Below are 12,500 nucleotides of genomic sequence, written 5' to 3' on the forward strand. Positions count from 1 at the left end.
ACGGCAAGTTCACCCAGAGCAATACAGGTGTGTGTGTGTGTGTGTGTGTGTGTGTGTGTGTGTGTGTGTGTGTGCGTGTGTGTGTGTGTGTGCGTGTGCGTGTGCGTGTGTGTGTGTATTTGGGTGTCTTTGCTGGTCAACACGATCTTTAACAAATTCATGAGGTGTCCACTTAGAAAGCTGACCCGGTGACACAAATGTGCCAGTCATAAACAAATCCAAGTTTTATTCATATTCAACCACAATCAGATAAAGTTATTACTTTGATGTTAAATGTAAGTACTTTGTTATTATCCTGCCTGTGATAAAAGTGTATCTATGGCATTTCACAATCACAGTATCTTACTTTGCTTTATCAATGGACACAGAGAGGAACAGAAGAGACAGACACCTTCTGCTTGTACTTCTCTAGTCACCAACAGAGGGAGCTGTGGACTCTGGTCCATTTATACACAGCCAGCAAAGGAAGCTTTGAAATAACCCTGTATGAGTGATCATGAGTGTAAAATATAATTCAGTCATCCACTGATCATTATATTAACAAAAAGTCTTAACAACAAATTGCAATTCTGACACACACACCCACACACACAATTAAAACACAGAAAAAGGAGACGCAGGAGAAACCGAGTTCAGTTTTTGGATTGCTGTTTGCAGCAAATGCATCAGGAACGGAGTGAGAACAATCAGGTTAAAGATGGGAAATAAAGGTGGGATGTAGATTTAACAGAAGAACTGACTGACAGCAGTGAGAACTTTCCGTTATCCAAATGTATGCTTACTTGCTTTAACTTCATTTTGTCTTGGTGTGCTCTTCTTGAATGCCGGCCTTTGTTAACAAAAAAAAAAAGTATTTTCATTGTCTTCTACAAATAATTACATAATATGAATTATTAAGAATTATTGTTAAATTAAGTAAAATATGCACTACTGTTGAGAAACTAAGCAGTAAAAGTGAGGGGGGGAGGGGGGGGGTTCTTCGTTTTTTTGCAGTTTCGGAATAATTCAAATATTTTCATAAGAATCATACATTATTTGTCATACATTGAAACTGATTGCTTATAATATCTTATCAGTGCACTTGACCTAAACGTAACAATCATAAAATATTAAAATAAACTTAGCTCCAAACACTCAGCTCAGACAAGAATCCATCAAGTAATCTGCCAAGTTGAAAGGTTTCGTAATATAGGGCTTTTTATCAAAGGGTTTGAAAAGCTATATTGACTTATTCTTACATTTAGATGCCCTGAAATTATAAGCATGATCAACTACATCAGTAGCTCTGGATGTGTCTTTTTAGTAAGCAAATACAGCTCCATTGATCAAACAAGCCAAATGCCAAAATGTTCTTGACTTTAATTTCTTTGAGAATCTGCTAGAAAATATGTCTCTGTGTGCGAGTGCGAGTGTGCGTGTGTGTTTGTGTGTGTGTGTGTGTGTGAGAGAGGGAGAGAGCATCAAGGCACTTCCAGGCAGGAAATAGATGCTGATCAAGGCCAAGGAGAGAGCCCCAGCTGCTTGGAAAAGCTGCTGGGTTTAGGGGGCTTTCTGGAACCTGTCACCAAAACCCTGTTTGGGTAACCTTTGCAGCAGCAGCATGGTATGAGGAGACACACACATGAAACACACCGAAGCTTATGTAATCACACCACACACACCCCTCATTCCAATGAGTATTGCTACAGCACAGTAACTATTTGTTTGCGCATGTACTGTTAGTCGGAAGATCTAACTCGCGCAGAAAGTGGCCCCATGTCCACACAGTGACCGATTTCATTGGAACCGAGCGCCATGTTGCCCGTCACAAAGGTCAGGCAGGTTTTGCAGCTGAGAGGAATGAGGTGTGAGCTTACGCGTACACTCATCAGAGACACAGACGGTACAAGGAAAGCATTTATATTTAGATGAGAAAAAGTGGGTGAGAAAGGATGTCATGGAGAAGGTGACTTTACTATTTATAAAAACAGAATATTAACCTCTACTAAAAATTTATAACATCATAGTGGACTGTTCTGCATACTTTTAGAAAGTTTTAGCTCTGTTGATTTCAAAGTTTTGAAGCAAATCTATTGGGTAAAAGAAAGATTTTTACCACTTATCAAATACTCAATAGACACAAGTGAAGCAGGTCATATCTGCTTACCTTGCTGTCAGTGGTCAGACTGAATGTTGGCTGGACTGCGCTTCACCGCAGAGTGAAAGGTGTGACCTCATCAAGTGAGGACAGGCTACAGGAAAAGGGTTTTGGCTCAACTGAGGTTGTGACCTCATCAAATGGGGACAGACAGGGCAGAGATGATAGATGTCAACATTGAAAATGTGTGTTAGTGTGTCTGTGCATGCACGTTGTTTCCATTGAAGCTATGTTAATGTTCCTGGCTGAGGCCGTATACGATATGCTACTAAACGCGACGCATATTGTGAGAGAACAGACGTGTCGGTCCAAGTAAAACCTCAGACTCCCACCTCCAACTTGAAGGGAACTGCAGTGGTTCATCCTCCTTCTGAGAGAACCTCCCACATATATGTGGGGATAAGAAGGGCTCAAATGTCAAAGAACTCAGTTAAAATAATATTTGCGTGGGGACAATTGTTCAGTAGATACAAAAAGAGGCTTAATCTGCTAATAACAAAACACGAATAACACATTAGCTCACCGATTTTTGTTTTACCAAAAACTTTCTCTAATTTGGACAGCTACCACTCTACTATCTAGTTTCCCCTTCCTCCTCCTTCTCATCCTCTGGTATTCATATATTCTCTGGCATAAATTAGAACAGGGATGTAATTATACACAGAATGAGTTTTGCCTGGGTAAGAAAGCATCGAGTTTGTGTGTGCTTCTATTGTGTATCTCCCCAGCAGCCTGTGAGCCTGTTTAAAGCAGCGTTTTGTATTGAAATGGGTGACTTCGGAGAGGTGCGCTCCTTTAATTACGCCGCTCTCAAACAGAACATGAGTGGGATATTCCGCTGGGATTACTTGACTCGCATTGCAGTCTCTCTGTTAACACACTACACACACATAAACACGACACACATGTAAAGCCTGTCTCTCCAATAGTACAACACTCAATTTATTCAACTGAGGTGCAAGCCAAGTGAATAATTCCACTACTAATAAAGACGGTAAGAGGCGGCGTTTGCACAGACAAGAAGAAGTGGGAAAAAGGATAATAAAGCAGCATAGAGGGAGCAAAGTCTTTGGAGTAAAAGTAAGCCTACAGGAGAAAGAGCAATAAAGTTCAACAAGACACACTTTTTACTCCAGTTATTTAAACAACCAGTTTGGAATAGCAATATTTGTTGGTAAAACAGCTTCCTTTCGACATTAAGTGTCATTGGAAAGTCTCAAACCAGGTCTACGTCAAGGAAAGGAGTTCTAATCTGCTTAAAAGTGTAGTCAGATTCAATAAATTAGAACATGTATTCTGATGAGGCTCATTTGTCAGATTAAAAAGTACCTTTTTGGAAATGTACAACCTTTAAGCCAGTATTAAACATACTTTTCATGAAGCACACATATCTGTGTAAAAATGTTTTATATGGCTGATGTAATATTATAATTTTAAATGTCACGTTTTCACTACCAAATACAAAAACAATCAACCATGTAACATTTGCAAAACGTCTTGATAATCTCCAACACTTGTGGAAAACTCTACGGTGACTGAAAAATGAAACTGAAACTTTTTGAAATATGTGTATCACATTTCATCGCTCATAAAGCTAACCACCTAAAGAGGGCAACTGTGGATTAGTAGGACGAGCAGTTATTTTGCAATCCAAAAGTTGTGGGTTTGATTCCAGCTACTCCAGACCAGGGCACTTAACTCCAAGTTTCTTACCAAGCTGTGCATCAGTTTATGCATGTGTTCCAGTTAGTGACTGCAACTGGGTCTCCTTCAGTAGATACAAAAAGAGGTTTAGTATAAAATGCTTTGAGTGGCTAGTAGGACTAGAAAAGGTGCTAAAAAAGAAAAGTGCTAAAAAAAATAAAAATTATGTCCATTTCCCAATCATACAATGTGTCGTTGTTGTGACATTTGGGGCTATCTGAGTGCCTCATGACTCCCTTTAAATTTGAGCACGAATCCAACTCTGTGCTAGAAAATCCTGAAAGAGAATGTCCAGCCTTCACTTTAAACTAGAGGTGTGCCGATCGATCGGCCACCGATCATAATCGGCCGATTTCCGTGAAAAAGTGAATGATCGGTGATCGCCGATCACGGTCTCTTGTTGCCGATCACACAAACCGATCACCTGAATCTCATTTCGCAGCCTGCCTGTGCAGCTGGTCTCCTTTTTCCTTTACACTGAGCAAATGCGCAGCAACAAATCCTAAGCGATGTGGAACTATAACGCACTGAGTGAATGTGGAAGTTTGCGTGTTGCGGCAGAAAACTGAAGCACGTGGGGTGAAGCACGTGCTTCACCCCTGGTAAATCTTTATTGTAATGGATCCTGTATTTGCCTTTGAATGTTAAGTTTTATACTTGAATTTCTTTGGCAATGTTGAGAGGTTTTATTTTGACTCTTTGCATTATTTAGCCTCTTCAGAGCCTTCATATGTTTTCAGTCTGTTAAAGATAGTATTACCGATAGCAGTACAATTTGCACAATGCCTGTTTTGTTTTTTTCTTGGGAAAAGTTATTAAAAACAAGTTTTTGTCTAAATTAAGGTGAATTCACGGTTACTTTTTCCACATAATGTAACGGTAGTGCTTATGATTAAAAAAATAATAATTATGTGATCGGTATCGGTGATCGGCCCTCGTGGGTGATTGGAATCGACAGGAAAAAACCTGATTGGCACATCTCTACTATAAACCTAAGTGTACTGGAGTTTAAGATTTGGTCCACTTGGGTTATGCCGGAGGACAATGATGCAAATCACAGCAGCAAATTCATCTCTAAACTAATCAAAAACCTGAGTGAAAAAGTTTGAGTAGCTTAGCCAAAGTTAAGTCTTAAATCTGATCAAGATGGAGCTTGATTTTTAACAGGCAATTTGTGTAAAAAAAACAAACATTATTAAAAGTTATGCTAATAAGATTGAATCAAAATTCATCCACAGTGATGTAAAACTTTCAAAAACTTGATGGCAGCTGTCAGTGTGAAGGGTAGCGCAACAAAATATTACATTTAAAGTACAACCCCTTTCTCACACAAGAAATAAATGATTTACCTAAGTTATTTTACGTTAATGAAATTGGCATTTGAAAACACTTTTTTTTGTATCTACTCCTGTATGTTTTTGAGACGTTTAAATTTGAGCGGGCAAATTTGAATTTTGTAAAAAGGAAAAAACTGAAAAAAATCTGCAAGGGGCCAAATTCTTTTTCACAGTTTTGTGCGAGTTGACCAACATGTTCGGCAGCAGATATTTGATTTATGAAAGAATCCTAAAACTTCTTGAGAAAGTCCAGGTATAATTCAGACATCTTGGTGCACGAGTACGCTACTCTCCTAGCAGACTCTACATTGAGGACAGTGAAGAAATTGCATTAAAACTAGAGTGACAACTTTGAGAAAAAACACAAAGGTCAAAAGTTTGAATTATTTTTCCTTTGTTACTTCATATGACTTGAATCAAAACCTAATGATGTCATAGCTTTTTGCAGGGAAAATAAAAAAGTATAAATCTTTTTAAATCTTAAAAAAATGTGATTTACTTGGGTCAAGCTATTTGGTGAGATGATGAAAATTTGTCGTGTTACCACTTATGGCAATATTGCACCAACAAGAAAGAAGGGGCTACAATAATCCACCGTAAAAGATACACAAACCATAAACACACTCCACTTCATCTGCGTCTGTGTCTAATGACGTGTGTGAGTAATTACTTTAAGTCCAATGTGTGCTGCCGTTTAAGTGTCTCTGCTCATGTATGTTTTTATCCAGGCTTTCGGCTCTGTCTGTGTGAGCAATGAGTATGTTTAATGGTGTGTGTGAAAATAATCACTTAATCGCAGCTTCCTCCATTTGAAAGGTGTGTGTAAGTGTTAATGTGTGATTCTTGGTGTCGTGGTCTCAATGCAAGAAAAAAGATGGAAGACACTACGATGGACGAGGTGTCCTTAAAAAAGCAGAAGTGAAACAGTGAAATGAATGGTTTGAGGGCATTAAAAAAAAGAAGATTTGAAATGGAGAAAAGGAAAACACAAGACAAAACACTGAACAGAAATTGAGGGAGAACCTCTGGAGAAAGACACACCCTTTCTCTTTATCTCTCTCTCTAATTCTCCACTATAACCCTTCCTTCCAATCTAGCTCTCCAAACCGTCGGCTTGTGAATTTATAGTTGGCCCAATGATTGCTTCTCAGGCCATGATGGCTGTAAATTGCTTTGCCATTTGGTAAATGCTGGCAGTTAGAAGGTATACAAGTAATTATTTCCGCTTGTGCTGATTGAGACATAATTTCAGACGAGGTCCTGGAAAAATGACAGCATTTTGAAACAACTCTGTTTTAATTTCCCAGCATTTCTAATTAGAATCTGTTTGAACATGGGAAGTTTTTTTTATGTGGTTTCCTCCAATGGGGCCAGAAATAATTAAACTGTCAAGGGGAAATAAATACGTATAAACAAGGCATAATTTTTACAGAGCGCAGCACCTTGTCAGGCCATGACTTTTTGTGAAGAAAAAGAATGTGTGGAACAATACAGGGACATAGAGGACATACTGATGCCATACATAAACACGTAAATGCCCAATGAAAAACATACCTAATCTATAGATCTGCAAATGTATAAACTAACCAAAACCCGCTGAAAATTCTCTATTTTGCTAATTAAGGTCATTTTTATAGATAAAACCCAGTCTATATAAAACCATTTCATCTTCAGAAGAAATGTGATTTAGAGGAAGTGCTCAACCTTTCAATAAGGAACAGTTTTTAACTCCATATCATAATTTACCATGAGATTACATAACTCTACATTACAGGAAACATAAATGCCAAAACAATCATTTACTAAAACAGGCAATATAACACAGATGCAGATTCTCTTCCTCCAACCAATTCCTGAGCAAAACCTCAACTAGTAATTAGACATTAATTGATTTTATGCAAGAATATGAATTTCTGATATATACAAATACAAGATAAGGACTACTAGCCTATTTGGTTGCTTATTCCTGCATTACAAAAAGTTTGATTCTAATCATTTGTAACACAGATGTTACACTCTGATCAAACTTCAAACTCCCCAAATTTTAACCATTCTTAGYATGACTTTAGTCATACTGGGGGGAAATATAAGACTTATTATTTCCATCTCAACAACAAGATTTTGTTGAAATAGATTATTTTGCCCATGTTCTGTATTCTGGCAATACGACTTCTTAGTTGTACTCTTTTTTTAAATGACTTAACAACAACCTCTCTAGATTTACATGCTGCAACAAATAATTATTGTCAGCAAATATACAACAGATATTGTCTAAACACAAGATACTTAAATAACTAGCTAAGCAGTTTATTTAGCACATGCATTCCGGTGACATGGGATGGGGCTTATAACTGGTGAGGCACAAACTCCACCATAGTCGGATTTACAAATCTAAAATACAATATAGAAACTATATTTTAATTTTGATCATAACTAATTAAAGCTTAGAACTAACAATGTAATAGCAAGAAAGATAAAAGCATATTTTATAAGTTCGCATGTCACATGATCTTACCTTCATTTTATATAGCGTCCATGCAAATCCTTCTCCATGAATAGTTCTGTCATTCTGTTGCAAAAAATGTAATAAAAAAAAATTCCGTGTGACTTTTTCCCTTTCATTTTCAAAAATCTGGCAGCCAAAGGCAGTGTGGCCTTGAATGGTTATTTTCCCCCACGACTGTTTTCAGTCGTTTCAATGCGTAGAAGAAGAGCACCTGGTGCTCGTTGTGTCTATGGTGCTCAGCACTGCCCCCTGTCAGTGAGGCATTTAACTGCACATTTATAGCCGATCAGAAAGACTACCGTATTTCAGGGATATAGAGCGCATCTCACCATAAGCGGCACACACAAAGTTTTTTTTTTTTTTTTTTAACTGGAAACATATATATAAGCCACACCGGGCTATAAGCCGCTGGTATCTCCGCTGCTCTCGGTTTTCCACAAATCTGCTATTAAGGGCGCAGCCCTGTGTCTCCAATCATGGATTCGAGCTTACATGCAGCCTTCAACTTAAAAGCGGCGTCATATGAACTTCTTCGTGTGGTTTCCATGATGAGCGGGTATGAGTTTGAAGAAATTTCTCCTTCATGCCTGCTGCTAGCATGCGTTTGATCTAAATGAAAATTAGCACTTTCTTCTCTGATTTCCAATTCTGACTTCCAACGATTCACTTCCTACTAAAGAGCCCCCTGGTGGTTGAAGAAAAATCCACAGAAAAGCCGCACATATCGTTCTCTTCAAAGACCCGGTTCTAAAAGCCGAAACGTTCATGACCAACCCATCACTACACTGCTCTTACACTGCATCTGGAAAGTATCAATTCTTCACTTTTTTATTAAGATATTTGTTACCACCATGACTCTTCGTAGCTGGAAAACTCCAGAGCTCCTCTGTGGAGAGAGGAGAAAGTTTCTCACGGACAACCATCTCTGCAGCAATCCACCAATCAAGCCTTTGTGGTCGAGTGGTCTGACATTACTTAATAAAAGCCTCATGGCAGCAGCCCATCTGGAGTTTGCCAAAAGGTACATGAAGGACTCTAAGGCCATGAAAAACAAAATTCTCTGGTCTAATGAGGCATAGATTGAACTCTTTGGTCTGAGTGCCAGACATCATGGAAATCAGGCATGACTTTCCTCCAAACATGATGGAGGTTGTTGTATTGACCACCAGGTCAATACAGTGAAGAAATGTGATTTCAACATCATGAAGTGTTAACTAGTCAGGATAGACAGAAATATGAAGCAATGCACAGAGACATTGGAGATGAAAACCAGTTTATTTTTCAGACAACAACATCCAAAGCACACGACCAAGGAATGGTTTCAAAATCACTCTATGAATGTTCTGGAGTGGCCAAATCAGGTCAGACGTGAATACAACTGAACATCTCTGGAGAGTTCTGAAAATGGCTGTCCATAGATGTGTCTCCCCTCACACCCGATGGAGCTTGCGAATAATCTAAAGATCTGGGTGCTAAGCTAATGCCCTCATATTCAAAAGACATGAGGCTATAATTGCAGCCAAAGGTGGATTGTATTAAGAATAGATTCTGAGAACTTTATGGATGGACTGTAACTGAATTACTCACCTGAAACAACATTGTGTAAGCTAGTAGAGAAATTTCAGTTGCCGTCCAAACCCGAATCCTGCATCAACAATTTGGAGGAATCACCCTTGAAGAAAGGGGATTTTCTTTCCCACAGCAAGAGTTGAGTTTTAGAAAATGTAATCTATTAACATTTTAGTACTACAGCAGGGTTGGTACAAATATAAGCATCAATACAATTCTGGGAGTCTGAAAATTGAGCTTGGAACACTGAATGACAAAGTGATTGCACACTGATAGGCAGCACTAATAGAGATGCATTTGAAGTAGAGTTACTCAATTACAACCTGACAACTCAAGGACCCCATCTCACCAACCCCATATGAATAGATGCTCACAGACACACAGGCACATACATATGAAGCGCGGTGTAATCGCACCAACATGGATCTTATAATACAGCAAATGTCAAAGAACTTACCAAAACCTAAACAAAAGGTGAAATACATAAATATTTAATTTGCCAAAGCATTTTACTAATTATTAACCTAACCTTTTTTGTTAGTTTTTTTTTAGGTTTATGTAAAAATACATCCTCCACATCTTTATAAGTTCTTACATGTTACACTCAAATACATGCATAGGGCCTGAATCACAAAGGATCTGATTCATGTGAAAGAAACTAAGGGCTTATTGATGTTTTATTTTGTGGACAAATAAACAGAGGGCATGTTTAATACTTCCATAAAATCTCTCATCTCTCAGTGTACCCTGAAAAAACTATTTGTCCAGTATACTCAGTCACATAAACTTTAATAAAAATTCTATTTATACATTTTGTAACATTTAAACATTGCTTAGTTTTTTTTTAAAATAGTAAAAAAAAAATTTTAAACACAATTCCAAGTCTGATTCCAAGGCTAGATTTCCCTGAAGCCTAACATTTATGAAAAGAAAACAAAAAAGAAAACAAAAGATTAGTTTTCTCTTTGAACTAAATTTGAAAATCTATGTCTATTTGCTGATGCCAGATGGTGAACAGCTACAGGTTCTATGAGAAGGGCTTTGTGTGTGCAGACGTACACATGTACTAAGGTTAACGGTACACTTGGATACAAACAATTCTCATCTAATATTAATAGGATATGTTAAACAGTAACACTAAGTCAGCACGGACGAGGAAGGCGTCTCTGAGTGCCAAGTAGAGAGATGAATGTCATGCTGACTAAAGTTACACACATTGACATATTCACATATGTTGCATGGTAACTTTTAAGAAAAAAACTCTCAATTTATAAATAAAATAAATAATAAAAAAAATATTTACAATATTAATAATAACATGCTACACATTTTGTACGTACAAAGCAGAAAAAAGTTATAATTCATACTTACTATCTATTTCAAAGATTCTAACTGAAGGTGCAACATAACCTTAAATAGAAAATTAGAGAAAGAAATTAGTGGATCACACTATTAGTCTGTAATTGGCCTCAATCTGAATTTGTATCCAGTGGAGTTGAAACGAAGTTTGCTCTTGCCTCTCTGTTCTTGACTGCATGGCTCTGTGTCTGTAATTGTCTGGATGTGTGAAACAGTCACCCGTTCTTTGAAACAAAAACAACCACTTAGGCATGAACAGCAGCGCTTGGGAGACATCAATATTTCAGTCAGGTGTGTCGAGACAGAGAAAGGGGGAGACAGAGTGAGGAACATGAAAGCAGCAACGAGGGGGGGACCCCTGCCATACTGAGGCATTCCCAAGACTGACGGAAAGACTGAGGCTCTGCATACGCGTGTGTGTGTGCGTGTGTGTATTATGTGATTTTCCCCCATCGTCACCCCGCTCCAACACTCGCTATTGTGTGTACCACCTCTGTCACCTTTCTTCTAATCAGGAGTTTAAATCAATGACGTTGTCCAAAACTATAATTGCCCGTCCTTAAACTGCTTCTCTCGCAATATGCTTTCACCAAGAAACGACTCGGCAGCAGAAATACGCCTTTGCGTGTGTTGTTGTGTGTGTATGTGCGAGCTGGATTAAGAGTATTTTCTCATTACAGCAGTGTCTGAATGTGTAGAAAGTGCTTCTCACATTGTTTTACAGCATCCTGAAACCTCAGAGCTCAGCACTAAGCAGCATAATACCCTGTTGTCCCACACTGATGCCTTCTTGTAGAGCTGTTTCCACAAAATGGCTCATAAGCTGGACCCATTGCACTTTACTGATTCGGCCGTTCGAGAACAAATTAGTATACAAAAAAAAAAAAAATCGGAAGACTAATTTGTTGCTATAAGCTAATTTCTCTATGATTATACACATGCAAAAAAGAATAGCTCAAACAGTCATTTAGGATTCTCCAAAGCAGTAGTTCCCAAGTGGTAAAGATTTATAAGTCTAAAACCACAGATTTAACACAAACATTACTAATGGGCTAGCTAAATGAAGGCATGATGACAGGGTAAGCAGCTTTGATAACACTCATGCTTGCAAAAATATATCAGTCATATTTTAAACTGAATTCAAATTTAAAGGATCATTTTCTTTGTGCATTACACAAAATTTGGCCAATGGCTTTATAGCACTTTATCAAGTCTGAGAACTTCAAAGCACTTTACACAAAAAAATCATCATTCCTCTCATTAATTTACATTAATTCAATTGAGCGAAGCCATCTTGAGTGACAAGCTGCTCTTCTTCACCTACCCATGAAATGCACCAACATTACTAAATTGTCACAGCTACAGTATATTGTGGCTGTGAAGCCACAATGCACATCCCATCATGTGTGTGAGTAGAATGGTTTCTTGCCACACTGTGTTACCCTATGCTTAAGTCCAATTAACTAGACAGGCATTTTCTTGGCCTGACGATACACTGACATCAGTTAAATACACACATTTCCAACAAATAATTGAAAGGGAAAAACATTCACACACCATTACACAGACAGACAGCTCAACAGATAACTAGATCACCTGGAAACAATGTGTCAAAGGTAGACATCAGCAATGGTGTCTGAATCTTTCTGCCTGTTCATCTACATGGATGGACAGAGTGGTAGAAAGAGCTGTAGAGGAGAAAGCAAAGAGGAAAGACAGATAGAAATTGAGATAGAAAGAGAGATTTCTGGTTAACAAGGTGTTGAGCACGACAAGCCCTGAGGAGTCTACGCTCTCTTACCCTCAAAGATTAGACACCTTACCCGCCGTCAATCCTGCTCCCTCTCTTGTTGCGACACAAGGGGAACATGCCACTAACACAAGGGGC

The 12,500-nt window shown here is 38.3% G+C and overlaps 1 protein-coding gene across 5 annotated transcripts in view; it reads right to left on the bottom strand.

Moving 5' to 3' along the window:
- esrrga (estrogen-related receptor gamma a) overlaps positions 1-12,500 on the bottom strand; it is a 98,936-nt gene that overhangs the window by 75,327 nt on the left and 11,109 nt on the right. Inside the window, exon 1 of one of the 5 annotated variants that reach the window (XM_008405749.2) lies at positions 7,694-7,838. The exons of the other annotated variants lie outside the window; for them this stretch is intronic. The gene's annotated coding sequence lies outside the window, so the exon portion shown is untranslated. Of the gene's footprint in view, positions 1-7,693; positions 7,839-12,500 lie in introns of those variants that run through there. 5 annotated transcript variants of the gene reach the window in all.

This window comes from Poecilia reticulata, linkage group LG3 (assembly GCF_000633615.1).
Source record: "Poecilia reticulata strain Guanapo linkage group LG3, Guppy_female_1.0+MT, whole genome shotgun sequence".
Taxonomy (NCBI): Eukaryota; Metazoa; Chordata; class Actinopteri; order Cyprinodontiformes; family Poeciliidae; genus Poecilia; species Poecilia reticulata.